This window comes from Triticum aestivum, chromosome 6D (genome assembly GCF_018294505.1).
Source record: "Triticum aestivum cultivar Chinese Spring chromosome 6D, IWGSC CS RefSeq v2.1, whole genome shotgun sequence".
Classification (NCBI taxonomy): Eukaryota; Viridiplantae; Streptophyta; class Magnoliopsida; order Poales; family Poaceae; genus Triticum; species Triticum aestivum.
Window position 1 is genome coordinate 365,524,168 of NC_057811.1, and position 17,718 is coordinate 365,541,885.

General features: G+C 42.5%; 1 pseudogene across 1 annotated transcript; it reads right to left on the reverse strand.

Moving 5' to 3' along the window:
- Positions 1-8,384: 8,384 nt before the first annotated feature.
- On the reverse strand, positions 8,385-9,846 carry LOC123141654 (putrescine hydroxycinnamoyltransferase 1-like; annotated as a pseudogene). Its single transcript, XR_006470390.1, has one exon. The product of XR_006470390.1 is annotated as a putrescine hydroxycinnamoyltransferase 1-like (transcript).
- Between the last annotated feature and the right edge of the window lie 7,872 nt (positions 9,847-17,718).

The following is a 17,718-nucleotide window of genomic DNA, read 5'->3' on the forward strand; positions in this document are numbered from 1 at the left end:
AGGATACCCAAAGGAGACTGTTGGGTACACCTTCTATCACAGATCCGAAGGCAAGATATTCGTTGCTAAGAATGGATCCTTTCTAGAGAAGGAGTTTCTCTCAAAAGAAGTGAGTGGGAGGAAAGTAGAACTTGATGAGGTAATTGTACCTTCTCCCGAATTGGAAAGTAGTTCATCACAGAAATCAGTTCCAGTGATTCCTACACCAATTAGTGAGGAAGTTAATAATGATGATCATAAAACTTCAGATCAAGTTACTACCGAACCTCGTAGGTCAACCAGAGTACGTTCCGCACCAAAGTGGTACGGTAATCCTGTTCTCGATGTCATGTTACTAGACCATAACGAACCTATGATCTATGAGGAAGCGATGATGAGCCCAGATTCCGCAAAATGGCTTGAGGCCATAAAATCTGAGATGGGATCCATGTATGAGAACAAAGTGTGGACTTTGGTTGACTTGCCTGATGATCAGCAAGCCATAGAGAATAAACGGATCTTCAAGAAGAAGACTGACGCTAACGGTAATGTTACTATCGACAAAGCTCGACTTGTTGCGAAAGGTTTTTGACAAGTTCAAGGAGTTGACTACGACGAGACCTTCTCACCCGTAGCGATGCGTAAGTCTGTCCGAATCATGTTAGCAATCGCCGCATTTTATGATTATGAAATCTGGCAAATGGATGTCAAAATTGCATTCCTTAATGGATATATTGAAGAAGAGTTGTATATGATGCAACCAGAAGGTTTTGTCGATCCTAAAGGTGCTAACAAAGTGTGCAAGCTCCAGCGATCCATTTATGGACTGGTGCAAGCCTCTCGGAGTTGGAATATACGCTTTGATAGTGTGATAAAAGCATATGGTTTTATACAGACTTTTGGAGAAGCTGTATTTACAAGAAAGTGAGTGGGAGCTCTGTAGCATTTCTGATATTATATGTGGATGACATATTGTTGATCGAAAATGATATAAATTTTCTGGATAGCATAAAAGGATACTTGAATAAGAATTTTTCAATGAAAGACCTCGGTGAAGCTGCCTATATATTGGGCATCAAAATCTATAGAGATAAATCAAGACGCTTAATTGGACTTTCACAAAGCACATACCTTGATAAAATTTTGAGGAAGTTCAAAATGGATCAGTCAAAGAAAGGGTTCTTGCATGTGTTACTAGGTGTGAAGTTGAGTGAGACTCAATGTCCGACCACTGCAGAAGATAGAGAGAAAATGAAAGTCATTCCGTATGCTTCAGCCATAGGTTCTATCATGTATGCAATGTTGTGTACCAGACCTGATGTGTGCCTTGCTATAAGTATATTAGGGAGGTACCAAAGTAATCCAGGAGTGGATCACTGGACAGCGGTCAAGAACATCCTTAAATACCTAAAAAGGACTAAGGATATGTTTCTCGTTTATGGAGGTGACAAAGAGCTCATCGTAAATGGTTACGTCGATGCAAGCTTTGACTCTGATCCGGATGACTCTAAGTCGCAAACCTGATACGTATTTATATTGAATGGTGGAGTTGTTAGTTGGTGCAGTTCCAAACAGAGTGTCGTGGCGGGATCTACGTGTGAAGCGGAGTACATAGCTGCTTTGGAAGCAGCAAATGAAGGAGTCTGGATGAAGGAGTTCATATCCGATCTAGGTGTTATACCTAGTGCATCGGGTCCAATGAAAATCTTTTGTGACAATGCTGGAGCAATTCGCTTGGCGAAGGAATCCAGATTTCACAAGAGAACCAAGCACATCAAGAGACGCTTCAATTCCATCCATGATCTAGTCAAGGAGGGAGACATGGAAGTTTGCAAAATACATACAGATCTGAATGTTGTAGACCCGTTGACTAAGCCTCTTCCACGAGCAAAACATGATCAGCACCAAGACTCCATGGGTATTAGAATCATTACTATGTAATCTAGATTATGGACTCTAGTCCAAGTGGGAGACTGAAGGAAATATGCCCTAGAGGCAATAATAAAGTTGTTATTTATATTTCCTTATATCATGATAAATGGTTATTAATCATGCTAGAATTGTATTAACCGGAAACTTAGTACATGTGTGAATACATAGACAAACAGAGTGTCCCTAGTATGCCTCTACTTGACTAGCTCGTTAATCAAAGATGGTTAAGTTTCCTAGCCATAGACATGTGTTGTCATTTGATGAATGGGATCACATCATTAGAGAATGATGTGATGGACAAGACCCATCCGTTAGCTTAGCATTATGATCATTTAGTAGCCCCCTCGATTCCCGACATGCTATGATACCCCAGGGTGGGTAGGAGCGGGTCGAGTCCGTATCACCGCGGAATCAGTGTAATGACTCGACAAAATCGAGAGAAAAAAAGAGGATTCCTTCATAATATTGATGCGAGAAGATGGTTTATTGAATCTTGATCATAGTGATACACATATTCGTAATATTGATGCGAGAAGATGCAAAGTTAATAATGATAGTGCAACATATTTGTGGCACTGCCGTTTAGGTCATATTGGTGTAAAGCGGATGAAGAAACTCCATGCAGATGGACTTTTGGAATCAGTTGATTATGAATCATTTGATACTTGCGAACCATGCCTCATGGGCAAGATGACTAAAACTCCGTTCTCCGGAACAGTGGAGCGAGCTAATGACTTATTGGAAATAATACATACCGATGTATGCGGTCCAATGAGTGTTGAAGCTCGCGGCGGGTATCGTTATTTTCTGACCTTCACAGATGATTTGAGCAGATATGGGTATATCTACTTGATGAAACACAAGTCTGAAACATTTGAAAAGTTCAAAGAATTTCAGAGTGAAGTGGAGAATCATCGTAACAAGAAAATAAAGTTTCTACGATCTAATCGCGGAGGCGAATATTTGAGTTACGAGTTTGGCCTTCATTTAAAACAATGTGGAATAGTTTCACAACTCACGCCACCTGGAACACCACAGCGTAATGGTGTGTCCGAACGTCGTAACCGTACTTTATTAGATATGGTGTGATCTATGATGTCTCTTGCCGATTTACCACTATCGTTTTGGGTTTATGCATTAGAGACAGCTGCATTCACGTTAAATAGGGCACCGTCTAAATCCATTGAGACGACACCTTATCAACTGTGGTTTGGCAAGAAACCTAAGCTGTCGTTTCTTAAAGTTTGGGGTTGCGATGCTTATGTGAAAAAGCTTCAACCTGATAAGCTCGAAACCAAATCGGAGAAGTGCGTCTTCATAGGATACCAAAAAGAAACTGTTGGGTACACCTTCTACCACAGATCCAAAGGCAAGATCTTTGTTGCTAAGAATGGACCCTTTCTAGAGAAGGAGTTTCTCTCGAAACAAGTGAGTGGGAGGAAAGTAAAACTTGATGAGGTAATTGTACCTTCTCTCGAATTGGACAGTAGCACATCGGAGAAATCTGTTTCCCGTGATGTGTACAATAACTAGAGAGGAAACTAATGATGATGATCATGAAACTTCAGATCAAGTTACTACTGGACATCATAGGTCGAATAGAGCACGTTCCGCACCAGAGTGGTACGTTAATCCTGTTTTGGAAGTCATGTTACTAGACCATGATGAACCTACGAACTATGAAGAAGCTATGATGAGCCTAGATTCCGACAGATGGCTTGAGGCCATGAAATCTGAGATAGGATCCATGTATGAGAAAAAATGTGGACTTTGGTGGACTTGCCCAATGATTGGCAAGCCATTGAGAATAGATGGATCTTCAAGAGGAAGACGGACACTGATGGTAGTGTTACTATCTACAAAGCTCGACCTGTCGCAAAAAGGGTTTTCGACAAGTTCAAGGAGTTGGCTATGATGAGACTTTATCACTCGTAGCGATGCTTAAGTCTGTCTGAATCATGTTAGCAATTGCCGCATTTTATGAAATCTGAGAAATGGATGTCAAAACTACATTCCTTAATGGATTTATTAAAGAAGAGTTGTATATGATGCAACCAGAAGGTTTTGTCGATCCTAAAGATGCTAACAAAGTGTGCAAGCTCCAGCGATCCATCTATGGACTGGTGCAAGCATCTCAGAGTTGGAATATACGCTTTGATGAGGTGAACAAAGCATATGGTTTTATACAGACTTACGGTGAAGCCTGTATTTCCAAAAAAGTGAGTGGGAGCTCTTTAGCATTGTTGATATTATATGTGGATGAAATATTGCTGATTGGAAATGATATAGAATTTTTGGATAGCATAAAAGGATACTTGAATAAGAATTTTTCAATAAAATACCTCGGTAAAGCTACTTATGTATTAGGCATCAAGATCTATGGAGATAGACCGAGACGCTTAATAGGACTTTCACAAAGCACACACCTTGACAAGATTTTGAAGGAGTTCAAAATGGATCAGTCAAAGAAGGAATTCTAGCCTGTATTGTGAGGTGTGAAGTTGAGTAAGACTCAAAACCGACCACGGCAGAAGATAGAGAGAGAATGAAAGTCATTCCCTATGCCTCAGCCATAGGTTCTATAAAGTATGCCATGCTGTGTGCCAGACGTATTGTATACCTTGCCATGAGTTTGGCAAGGGGGTACATTAGTGATCTAGGAGTAGATCACTGGACAACGGTCAAAATTATCCTTAGGTACCTAAAAAGGACTAAGGAAATGTTTCTCGGTTATGGAGGTGACAAAGAGTTCATCGTAAAGGGTTACGTCGATGCAAGTTTTTACACCGATCCAGATGACTCTGAGTCTCAATCTGGATACGTATTGAAAGTGGGAGCAATTAGCTAGAGTAGCTCCATGCAGAGCATTGTAGACATAGAAATTTGCAAAATACATACAGATCTGTATGTGGCAGACCCGTTGACTAAACTTCTCTCACAAGCAAAACATGATCATACCTTAGTACTCTTTGGATGTTAATCACATAGCGATGTGAACTACATTATTGACTCTAGTAAATCCTTTGGGTGTTGGTCACATGGCGATGTGAACTATGGGTGTTAATCACATAAAGATGTGAACTATTGGTGTTAAATCACATGGCGATGTGAACTAGATTATTGACTCTAGTGCAAGTGGGAGACTGAAGGAAATATGCCCTAGAGGCAATAATAAAGTTGTTATTTTATATTTCCTTATATCATGATAAATATTTATTATTCATGCTAGAATTCTATTAACCGAAAACTTGATACATGTGTGGATACATAGATAACACACCGTGTCCCTAGTAAGCCTCTACTAGACTAGCTCGTTAATCAAAGATGGTTAAGTTTCCTAACCATAGACATATGTTGTCATTTGATGAACGGGATCATATCATTAGCAGAATGATGTGATGGACAAGACCCATCCATTAGCATAGCATATTGATCGTTTAGTTTTATTGCTATTGCTTTCTTCATGTCAAATACATATCCCTTCGACTATGAGATTATGCAACTCCCGGATACCGGAGGAATACTTTGTGTGCTATCAAACGTCACAACGTAACTGGGTGATTATAAAGATGCTCTACAGGTATCTCCGAAGGTGTTTGTTGGGTTGGCATAGATCGAGATTAGAACTTGTCACTCCGAGTATCGAAGAGGTATCTCTGGGCCCTCCCGGTAATGCACATCATAATAAGCCTTGCAAGCAATGTGACTAATGAGTTACGGGATGATGTATTACGGAACAAGTAAAGAGACTTGCCGGTAATGAGATTGAACTAGGTATGAAGATACCGACGATCGAATCTCGGGCAAGTAACATACCGATGACAAAGGGAATAACGTATGTTGTCATTATGGTATGACCGATAAAGATCTTCGTAGAATATGTGGGAACCAATATGACCATCTAGGTTCCGCTATTGGTTATTGACCGAAGAAGTGTCTCGGTCATGTCTACATAGTTCTCGAACCCGTAGGGTCCGCACGCTTAACGTTCGATGACGATTTTGTATTATATGAGTTATGTGATTTGGTGACCGAATGTTGTTCGGAGTCCCGGATGAGATCACGGACATGACGAGGAGTCTTGAAATGGTCGAGAGGTAAAGATTCATATATAGGACGATGATATTCGGACACTGAAAGTGTTCTGGGGGTACCGGGTACATATCGGGTCACCGGAAGGGGTTCCGGGCATCCCCCGGCAACTACATGAGCCTAATGAGCCAAGAAGGGGACAGACCAGCCCCTAGGGGGCTGGTGCGCCCCATGTAGGCCAAAACAAGGGGGAAGGAAAGAGGGAATATGGAAGGGGGGATGCCGAATTGGGAGGCGCCCAAGTAGGATTCCTCCTACTTGGGGCGCCCCCTTGGCTACCTCTCCTCCCCTCCAACCTATATATATGAGGGGGCACAGCTAGAACACACATCAACAGTTGTTAGCCGTGTGCGGCGCCCCCCTCCACAGTTTACGCCTCCGGTCATATTCATGTAGTGCTTGGGCAAAGCCCTGCGTGGATCACTTCACCATCACCGTCACCACGCCGTCGTGCTGATGAAACTCTCCATCGACACTTTGCTGGATCAAGAGTTCGAGGGACGTCATCGAGCTGAATGTGTGCAGAAATCGTAGGTGTCGTACGTTCGGTGCTTGATCGGTCGGAACGAGAAGAAGTTCGACTACATCAACCGTGTTATCAAACGCTTCCGCTTTCAGTCTACGAGGATACGTGGACACACTCTCCCCTCTCGTTGCTATGCATCTCCTAGATAAATCTTGCGTGAGTGTAGGAATTTTTTTAAAATTGCATGCTACGTTTCCTAACAGAATCACCAGCCAAATGAATAAGTGGATGCGCAACGGGCCCAAACTCTTCCAAGTAAGTTGCCAATGAGGTGCTCGCATGGAACCGGTGAACATCGCCAGGTAGCAAGACCTGTTAACAGTTTACTAATGATGTATTCTTATCTGACATGAAATAAAGCTAGCCATGAAGGATGAAAAAATGTGTCTGTTATCTCTACTACCTAAAAAGAACGTAAGGTTCTTATTTCACCTTTCTTTCCACCACCTCTTTATCCAACCTTCCATGTATATGATAATCAATCACCTTAATTTACTTACCTTTTGAACCAATTCCATTTTAATTTACTTACCAAACTTCTAATCAAAATACAAGGTAATTCACGGGAATAATTTGATGAACATTTATTACACAATCACATTATTATTGACAGATAAATCACAAGGTAACGTATTAGAATATTTATATCCCGTTGCAACGCACGGACATTGTTCTAGTTGACATAAATATTCCGTTGAGCCACGAAAGCTAGCAGATAGAAAATCGGAAAAGCTTCGGTTTAGCCGGCAGAAAACTCCAACGCGTCGCCCGCCTCCCCTGAACAACACGTGTCCCTGGTGGGGTCCACCCACCTCTACCTTCCCAATATCATCTCTTCACTGATCTCTCCCTCTACTCTTTTCTTCCCCATTTTTTTGCAAGCGTGTGGGCCACCGGCTGTGATATGTCCAACTGCTGCAAACTTGCTTGCAAGTGTTAGCGGACTTCCCAAGTCCAGCCACCACTCAAGATAACGGCGGTGATCGGCGCGCCTAGAGCACCGAAGCTGTGAGCGGCACCACCACAACGACCGGTAACGCTCTCGGGCCATTGCTTGTGATCTGTCCCATGGCCGTGAGTGACGCGCCCGAGCACCTATGATGCGAGCGGCACCACCACGATGACAGGCGATGCACCTGAAACATGAGCGGCTGCCATCCGATGCCAACACCCACCTCGTCCGTCGCCGGCCATGGCCACCACCACCTCAAGCTCTTGCAGCCGCTGGCACCATCCCTTCACGCCGCGGGCTTTGTTGCAAAAAATATTCTACAATAGGACCTCTGTTGCAAAAGTTTCAGCAACACGACCTTTGTTGCAAAAGAATTCTGCAATATGACCTTTATTGCAAAGGAAAATGGTTCGAAAAAGATTTTTGCAACAAGACTCTCGTTGTAGAAGACCAAGCCCAACAAGCAAGGAGAGAAAAAGGAAAGAAAGATTACATCAAGGCCGTTGTTGTAGAGCGACGAGCTCAACAGTGGGCTTGTTGCAAGATCTGACGATTATCTCCTGTTCCCTCCGACAATCTAGGAGGCGGTCAATCTTTCTAGCGCATCAACCGGCCGAGGCGTAGCACGGCCATAAATACACATATCTCTAGTTCAATCACACACGTGCTTAAAGAAACTAAGTACTACATCTCCTCTCTCTACAAAAAAATACTAACTACATCTTCGAGGACTTGTAGTCTTGTACACTTTCTTTTTGTAATTTTTTGTTGATGGTTTACTAAGCTGACCACTTGATATTGTACACTTATGAAACAAAACAGACAAAACTACTACTCCGATCCACATACGACAAGTAATATGTATCGAAGAGAGTAAAATAAAATTACCGCATGCTAGAATGAAATCGACGAAGACAATTGATTGATTTAATCACGTGCAAGCATATATGAATATATGATCACAGCCTCGTATGTACGATGCCGGTTTGAACTCGGCATACAGCAAGCGCACGCTCGAACCTCTTGAGAGTCGCCGCCTCCAAGGAGATAAGTACGCGCGCGCTGCCATCGCCGCAGCCAGCCATCACGTACACCCAGCCGCCGCGCGCAGTCTCCGCCCGCGTCATCACCCGCGGCTTCCCCCACCCGAAGTTCGCGTCATATATGGGCAGATGGAACCAACTGTTCATCCGCAGCTCCGTCTCCGGCAGGTTTCCCCTGTCCTCCGGCCGCCCGCCCTTCGCCGCCTCCGTCTCGAAGTAGTCCACAGCCGACCTCAGTAGCTCGTCGTCGAGCTGCTCCGTCGTGGCCTTCACCCTGCTCGCGACGGAGGCCAGCGTCTCCGATACGACGTCCTTCACCGCGGCGGTGGCGAACACGTTCACGACCCCGTTGCCGAAGTAGCGACCAGGGAGGCGCGGCTTCAGGCGATGCCTGATGTCCACCGGGAAGTTCATGCGCGTTGTGGCATCCGGGTCCAGCTGGCGGGCGATGCATACGCACTGCCACACGAGGGCGCTCACGGCGCAGAATGTGCTAGCGCCGCCGCAGTGGCGCTTGAGGGCGTATAGCTGGTCACCGGAGATGGTGATGACCTTGGTCGCGAGGACGGACGACTCGTGCTCGTGCATGCTTAGCTTGCTGCAGAACATGGAGACGGTTTCGGGGTGGATGGCGGGCGGGGAGCGCGCGCGGAGGAGGGCGCGGTCGTGGCACGGGAGCTCGATCACGGCGCCCTGGCCGTCCCTGCAGTACCTTGCCCACGTCCCAATGAAATGGAACGCGCTGGAGCCGTCCACGGCGGCGTGGTGCACCGCTGTCCCTAAGACCACACCGCCGCACTTCAAGAAGGTGACCTGCGCGGCCAACATGATGGACGACGGCTGAACGCGAGGACAGAACAGCTTCGTCAGCTCCGACGACGGCGTGGGGCCGCTGAAGTCCTCGACGGTGCGATCAGAACGGGCTACCACGAAGAGCGCGCCCTCCCCGTTGCAGTCGATCTGGATGCGGCCGTCACGATCCGCACCGAGGCGGCCGGCGAGAGGGTAGAAGGGCACCAGCGCCTTGGCCATGGACTTCTTGAGCTTGGCCACGTTGAAGAAGCCGTCGGCGGCGGCGTCGTCGCTGGCGCTGTAGACGTGGACGAGAGGGGTGTGGCCTCTGTTAGCCAGCACCAGGTCCAGCGCGGAGAGCCAGAGCCCTTCCCGCGGCGTCTCATCGCTGGGCGTGACGAGGCAAGACTCTACCACCCGTAGTGCCGATCCCGAGTACATATTGGTGTTGTTTCGTTCTGTGCGGGTGCACTTATCCGCCAAAGCATAAATAAATACTCGTACAGAAGAGAAGACGAAGGTGCATGCATGCAGCCCGCCACGGCCGCCAGTTTGACAGAATCACATCTCTGATAGCGGATGGACCACGTGTCTAGAGGACCTCATCAACTACGAACGTTCTTTCTCTCGCGCGGGAAGCGTGACAGCGATTTTTTTTATTCTATATTTTACAGATAGCTTACCACATGTGGGGACTAGTTGCATTACATAGCCTCCATCCTATTTTTATTCTTTATCTAGATCGAAAAAGGCAACATGCCATCTGTGACCATCTCAAGTAATGCAGGTTTAGCTAAAAATGTAAGTTCTCCCTCCGTTTCAAAATAAATGACCCAATTTTATATTAACTTGTATTAAAATTAGTATAAAGTTGAGTCATCTATTTTGAGACGGAGGGAGTAGTAATGTAAATGTTCTTATGACGCTAAATCTCAGTCGACTGAGACTCCGCGAAGTCTCAGTCGACATGTCAGCCGTATGATTATTACTTGCTTTAAGATTCGTGTTGGAGAGTTAGTTGTCTCGTTTTCAGCCTGCTAAGGAGAGCGTCCAGCCCGGTTCTCTGTTTATCTGTGTGTTCCGTTGTTTGGGCCTATTCTGTTTTTACGTGATGTCTTTCTCATTTTTATTTATTTTTAGGTCACATCTCAATGAGTGTTTTTAGGCTGTTGTTTTCTCGTTCTTCGTCTTTTCTTTTTCTTCATTTTCCTTCCTTTTTCATTTTATCTATCATTTGTAGGTCTTTTCTTTTCCCATTTTTCTTTCTTTTGTTATTATTTTTATTGTCCCATTTTAGTTTATTTTTTGTCCTTTTAGCTTCCATTATTTTAACAGACTCGCTAAATCTCAATCGACTGAGATTTAGTGAAGTCTCAGTCGACGCGCCATCCGTCAGATCTTTATTTGCTTCAAGATTCGCGCTGTAAGTGGGTTATCTTGTTTCAGCTTGTGTAACACGTGTGTCCAGCCTGTTTGTTTGTTTGTTTGTTTGTTTGTTTGTCGGGCTTCTTTGTGTCGGGGGACATGGGAGGTTTTCTCGTTGGGCTGTTCGCTGAGCTGGTTAGGCGTTCCTCTTATTTCTTTTTTTAGCTGTCGTACTGTAGATCTGAGAGTAGGTGTTCCTTCGATTTCTTCTGTTTGTTGGTTCCAGTAAGTTGTTTTAAGTAGAGATTAGTAGTTATCTTCATTTTTCCCATTCGAGGGGGATTTGTTTGTTCCAGTAGTTTGGACAAAGTGCAGATTAATAGTTTCTTTTTTTACCAGTAGTCAGAATATATTTTGGATCAACATAGATTGGTGAGTTTTATTTCTATTTCCCCTTTCTTAGCAGAGGATATCTCCACGTGTGTCCTTTCTTGCTATACTTTTTTTCAAGCAGAGAGAATATCCCCATGTGTTTCCCCTTTTTGTGTTTTTTGCTATACTATATATTTGGGTGGGATTTTTTTCTTCTAAATTCTAGTAGTATGGATCAAGTACAGATTTTATTTCAAGAAGAGTTTCTAGTATTTTCAAGCAGAGACGCCCCCCCCCCCCAAAAAAAATTTTAGGCTGGGTGGTCTAGTATTTTCAAGCAGAGCTTGTAGTAGTTTCAAGTAGAAATGTTTCTTTGTTTTAAATGCAACAGAATTTGTTGTCAGTCAATGTAGAGTTTCTGTTAGTTTTCTAGACATTCCAGAGGTATGCATGTATGTTTGTTTTTCTGTCTAGTTTTTGAAATGTTTCTTTTTTAACAACAGCAGAATTTGTTTGTTAGTCAACCGAATATGTTCATTTTCAATTTTTGTGACCACATCCTGTTAATATATTCACTTAAACGGAAAAAATATATCCACTTTATGCATATTTTTGTTAGTAATTGTTTTTTTAGATCATCTATGCATATATGTTTGCTTTTTCATATCCTAGTTAAGAAACCGTTGTTTGCTTGTCTGGTCATAAAACATGTCATTTTCGTATCCTTGTTAACATCTTTATGTTGTTTGTTTTTTATTCGCTCACGCGATGGTATGTGAAGTTTGCTTGAATCGTTGCAAGATCAAGAACATGGGTAGCGGTTGGCATCTATGTATGGGAGGAATTTAAAATCACAACGGTAACTCAATAACTTTTAGCGGTAACTAAAACTGACCATTGTTTTGCTAGTGGGCGGGAGAGGGGGTAGTTGCATGTTTGAGACTAGGCATGCAACTGCAAATGCATGTCTACCCACCCAGCCGCAACTAACCTTTTTGTTATGTCGGAGGACGACGGGAAAGGAGGGGTAGTTGCATGTCTGACACTAGGCACGCAACTGCAAGCATCACCACCAACTGCAATTGCATGTCTACCCACCTAGCTGCAACTGACTTTTGTTTCATCGAAGAGAGGCGGGAGAGGGGGCAATTGCATGTCTGACACTAGGCATGCAACTAAAGTGTCGCCTTGAATGTAACTGCATGTCTACCCAAACGTCTGCAACTGACCTTTTGTTTTGTTGGTAGGTCGTGGGAGAGGGGGCAATTGCATGTCTGACGCTACGCATGCAACTGCAAGTGTCTCCCTCGACTGCAACTGCATGTCTACCCACCCGAATGTAACTATCCTTTTGTTTTCTCGGTGAGCAGTCGGAGAGGGGGGAGTTGCATGTCTGACACTAGGCATGCAACTTCAAGTGTCACCCTCGACTACAACTACATGTCTACCCACCCGACTGTAACTATCCTTTTTGTTTTCTCGGTGAGCAGTAGGAGAGGGGAGGGGGAGTTGCATGTCCGACACTAGGCATGCAACTGCAAGCATCTCCCTCGACTGCAACTGCATGTCTACCCACCCGACTGCAACTGACTTTTTTATTATGCCAGATGATGACGGGAGAGGGGGCATTTGCATGTTTAACACTATGCTTGCAACTGCAAGCGTCGTACCCGACTGCAATTGCATGTCTACCAATCCAACTGCAACCGGCCTTTGTTTTGTCAGCTGGCGGTGGAAGAGGGGGGTAGTTGCATGTCGGCCACTAGGCATGCAATTGCAAGTGTCGCCCCCTACTGTAACTGAACTTTTGTTTTATTGGAGGGCGTCGAGAGAGGTAGGGGAAGTTGCATGTCTAACACTTGACATACAATTGCAAGTATCACCCTCGACTGCAATTGCATGTCTACCCATCCGACTGCAGCTAACCTTTTTTACGTTGTAGGGTGGCGGGAGAGAGGCCAGTTGCATGTTTGACACTAGGTACGCAACTGGAAGCATCGCCCCCAACTGCAACTTAATCTCTAACCGTCCGATTGCATCTGACCTTCATTTCCCCATAGGGCGGCAGGAGAGGGGGCACAGTTGCATGCTTGACACTAGGCATGCAACTGCAAGTGTCGCCTGTTTTCTCTTTTTTTCGTCGGGCCTTTTTTGTGGTGTACGAGTGTTGCTTTTGTGGGCTGGGCAGGCGTTCAAGCATGCATTTTTGTTTGTTTTTTGTTCTTTTTGCCATTGGTTTGTGTTGCATTCGCGCTGGATTGTTCCTCAGCTTTGCTCCATTTTCTTTTTTCTTTTCCCCTTTTTCCGTTTTCTATTAGTTTTTATTTTTTCAAAAATATTACCACCTATTTGCACATACATCGATCACACACAATTGCTTGTAAATTAAACCGCGCGTAATTACATGTCTACTATTGGTGTGGAACTTCTTTTATTTTCATGTCTGTCATTAAACACACCACTCCAAGTGTCACTCCCTACTGCAATTGCATGTCTTCAACGTGACTGCAACTCAGTGATGTTTTTGTCAGGAGGGGGACAGTTGCATATCGTTCACTAGACACAATGTCGCCGCGACTACAACTACATGTCTTTCAAAGTGCAACTTTTGTGGTGTTATTATTATTATTATTATTATTATTATCACTACTACTACTACTATTATTATTATTATCACTACTACTATTATTATCATATTTTATTTTATTTTGTTGTTGTATTTTTAGTTATTTTCTATTTTTGTAAACACACCGTGAACTTTTTTTTAATATACATGATGTTTTTTAAGAATATCTGTTTCAACACATGATGAATAATTTTAAAAATAAACAAGCACTTTTTTTTCCAAAATATTACTATAAATGTAAACAAAGCTTTCATTTCTTTTTTACGGTGAACCAATAACTGATTTTTCAAAGGAAATAAACATTTAACAAACAAAAGCAAAAACAGAAAAACCAAACGAAAAACAATAATAGGCAGGATGGTAGGAAAATCATGCAAACGGCTAAGGTTACTACTTGTTTTTGAGACATCTAAGGTTACTACTAGCCCTCCCCGTAAAAATACAATTTTTTTAACTACTGGCCTGGCCTGTGTGCCAGAACGAGCAGCATCAACAAAAACTCTCGATAGAGTCAAAAATCGCTGGCCCAAAAGCACACAACAACCGGGAAAATGAAGGCATTAGGCTGCAATAACACGGCCGGCCCAGCAACAGTAGAAAAAAATACCAGACTTATTAAGAAACTAAAATGGGCTGGCTACTGTTGGATGATGTCACTTGACGTCTAAGTCGACTGAGACCTAGACAAACCGATTAGTTCATAGAGGAAGTACATGCTACTGTACAAAACCATATGGATTGGACATCGGACAAAGCGCAAGGTCGGGCGCTCGCGTTGATCGTCGGGCGGAGGGATAAGCACAAGTGGCACTGAGACGCGCGCCGCAAAGCCCGAGCGACCACGGCCGCGGGATGGAGAGGCACAAACGATTTTCCGTAACTTCTCAAGGTTCAGTTGTATGTTATCCGGTCATGTGCCGATGTGGTTAGACCGAACGGGTTGTCGGGAGTATCCCAAAGGATGTGAAAGACGGTGATGTTGATGCACATGTGTCTACCTACCATGTCTGCCAAACATGATCCCATAAAAAGGAAAAAAAAAATCTGTCAAACATGAACCGAGGGATGTCACGACAATTTTATTGGTTCCCTAAGTGTTTGTCTTTGAATTTGACACCTTTTTTGGGTTGACATAGACGGAGTGCTAGATAACGTCACGCCTGACGCCACCCCTGAGAACACCCTTTGGTCATCATGCAAGAGAGCTTGCAAGCGTTCTGGATGTAAGTATCTGAGATTATTTATGAAGAAACAATCTAAATTTCTAAGGGCCTCTTTGATACACAAGATTGTAAAAATGTAGGAATAAGAAAAAACACAAGATTTCTCCATCAATAAAAGGAAAAACACCAGATTGAAATGTCATACCCATTCAAAATCTACATGCCTTGTTTGTTTGTGTTGCAGCTCCGACAAATTCAGTTGTGAACTTGATGTTCTCGCAAAGCTGTTGTGCTGAGAAAGTTGCTGCGGTGAAGCTTAGCTATTTGGCAACGCAGCCATGGAAGCGACGCGTGATTTGAGTTGTTATATACTGGAAATAGCCTGAATGTGATTTCACATGAGGTCTAAAAAGTTGCTTGTTTCCACTTCAGCTTTTTGTAGTCCAAAGCTTTCCCCCGAAAGCTGAAACAAATAGGGACATGCATCACTGGAAAAACATAGGTTTTTTTTTTCAAAAGGTTGTACTGGATGATAAATCTACTATGATTTTTTTAGAGACACAATACAAACGCAGATACTCATGTACACGCACGTATACTCATCCCTGTGAATGCATGCCGTTGAAAGGATAGTGCTGGAGAACCTAAAATAAATCAAGAAAATATGTGAGCCATGTACCATGTCTTGGACTTAAACCTATGTGGGCTTGTTCCAGCACAGAAAACCTAATTATCTAAGTTAATCTTAGTTCACATTTCCTACGGAATACATTACTATTGATTCCTTAGGAAAATTTTCTATACGATTATTGTCCCATCCCAAATCTGGAATGTTAAAATTTTAGTTAGTGTTAATTAAAAAAAATCAAAATTTGCTAGTGATTGCTTGATCTTAGCTAGTTTTGACTTAGAGTTATTTGATTTTAGTAAATTATGGCTCAAAATAATTTTGGAATTATTGACAGCCCTAATTAGGGGTTATTTATAAAACCAAAATTGAGCTACCAAAATGTATGTGACTTGTATCAACTAATTTTGGGTTAAAATAATTTTGAAACCTCAAAGTTAAATTGGGAATTAAATTGCACCAGAAGAATTTAGCGAAGTTAGTATCCCAAAATAGGGTGACAATTCAAATATTTAATTTGGACTGAAAAGTATTTTTCTTAAGTCCCAAATAAGATTTTGAGTTTGTGTTATTTTTCCCAAAACGATTGGGCGGAATTTTATTCTGGAATCAATTCAAAATCAAAAAGGAACTATTTCAAATAGGGTTATAAATTTTATTTGGCAGGAAATCATTTTCCATAAGTCCTAAATATTAATCTGATCTTCTGTATTTTTTCTAAATGAATTTGGGGCATTTGGGTTTGTGAATCAAATTGAAATTCAAAAAGGAAAGAAAACAAAAATGGAAAAAGGAAAAGGGGAAATCCAAACCTAGCTAAGGGCCCAGCACATCTGCTTTCTCCCGCGCGTGCACATGCAACCACCAAAGTAGGACGAAACCAGTTGTCGGGCAACGACCTCTCTGTGTCCTCTCGCTATCATTTACAAAGTAGGCTCAAACCACATTCCAGCAAAAGGTACACCAACTACAGTGTCCAAAACCCTATTCCAAATGTAAAGAGCTCCAATCCAGTAGATAGGAACCCTATTCCAATTCTTTTAAGTTTAGAAGAAAAGAATTTCCTTGTTGTTAGGAACTATGTGCATATTTTCCAATCATGGGAAGATTATAGTGAAGACAAACACAAATTTTACATCTTCCTCCAAACTTAAGTGTAAATAATGTTATTCATGGTAATTATTATCTAGCTTTCTACTGATTGAGGACATCAATGATTCCCATTCTTTTAAATAGGCGATGAGCAGATATGCGTTGTGGCAGTATCAGTGTTACCTGCGAAAACCACACTTCGATGGAAAGTCTATAAACAAAATTTTGGGGAAGTTTCCTATGCTACATTTACAAGACATTGATTGGAATAATCTTGTTATGCACTGATCTCGTCCCAAGTGTGAGGTACTGTCTATGGTATCATATCATAATCTGAACTCCTACACTTCTGCATGTGCCTTACTGATATCTCTTGTAGGAAAACTACTTGAAGAAGAATAACTATTCTCAATGGACGAGATGATATCACAACTATGTTGCACTCTACATTGCTCTTGTTAGTACCTGTTGTCTTGTATCACTCTACTTACATTCACAGCTGGTTAATATGGAGCCTGATGCTAAACACGTCATTGATCATCAACACCGTGTGAATCCTAAGATGAAGGATGTGGTAAGAACTGAAATATTAAAGCTTCTGGAAGCAGGTATAATTTATCCTATAGGTGATAGTAGATGGGTAAGCCTTGCTCATTGTGTTCCTAAGAAAGGAGATATAATCGTTGTTCCTAATGATAAAAACGAACTTATCCCACAAAGAATTGCAACTGGTTGTAGGATGGTAATTAATTTTTGGAAATTAAACAAAGCTACTAGAAAAGATCATTATCCCTTGCCTTTTATTGATCAAATGTTAGAGATTATCTAAGCATACAGATTTTTGTTTTCTGGATGGATATTTTGGTTTTCCTCAAATACCTGTGTCAAAAGAAGATCAAGAGAACTACTTTTACCTTTCCTTTTGGAACTTATGCTTATAGACGTATGCCTTTTGGTTTATGCAATGCACCTGCTAACTTTCAAAGATGTATGACCGCTATATTCTCGGACTTTTCTAAAAAGATTGTTGAGGTATTCATGGATGATTTTTCTGTTTACGAGACTTCTTTTGATGATTGCTCAATCAACATTGATCGAGTTTTGCAGAGATGTGAAGAAACTTATCTTGTCTTGAATTGGGAGAAGCGTCACTTCA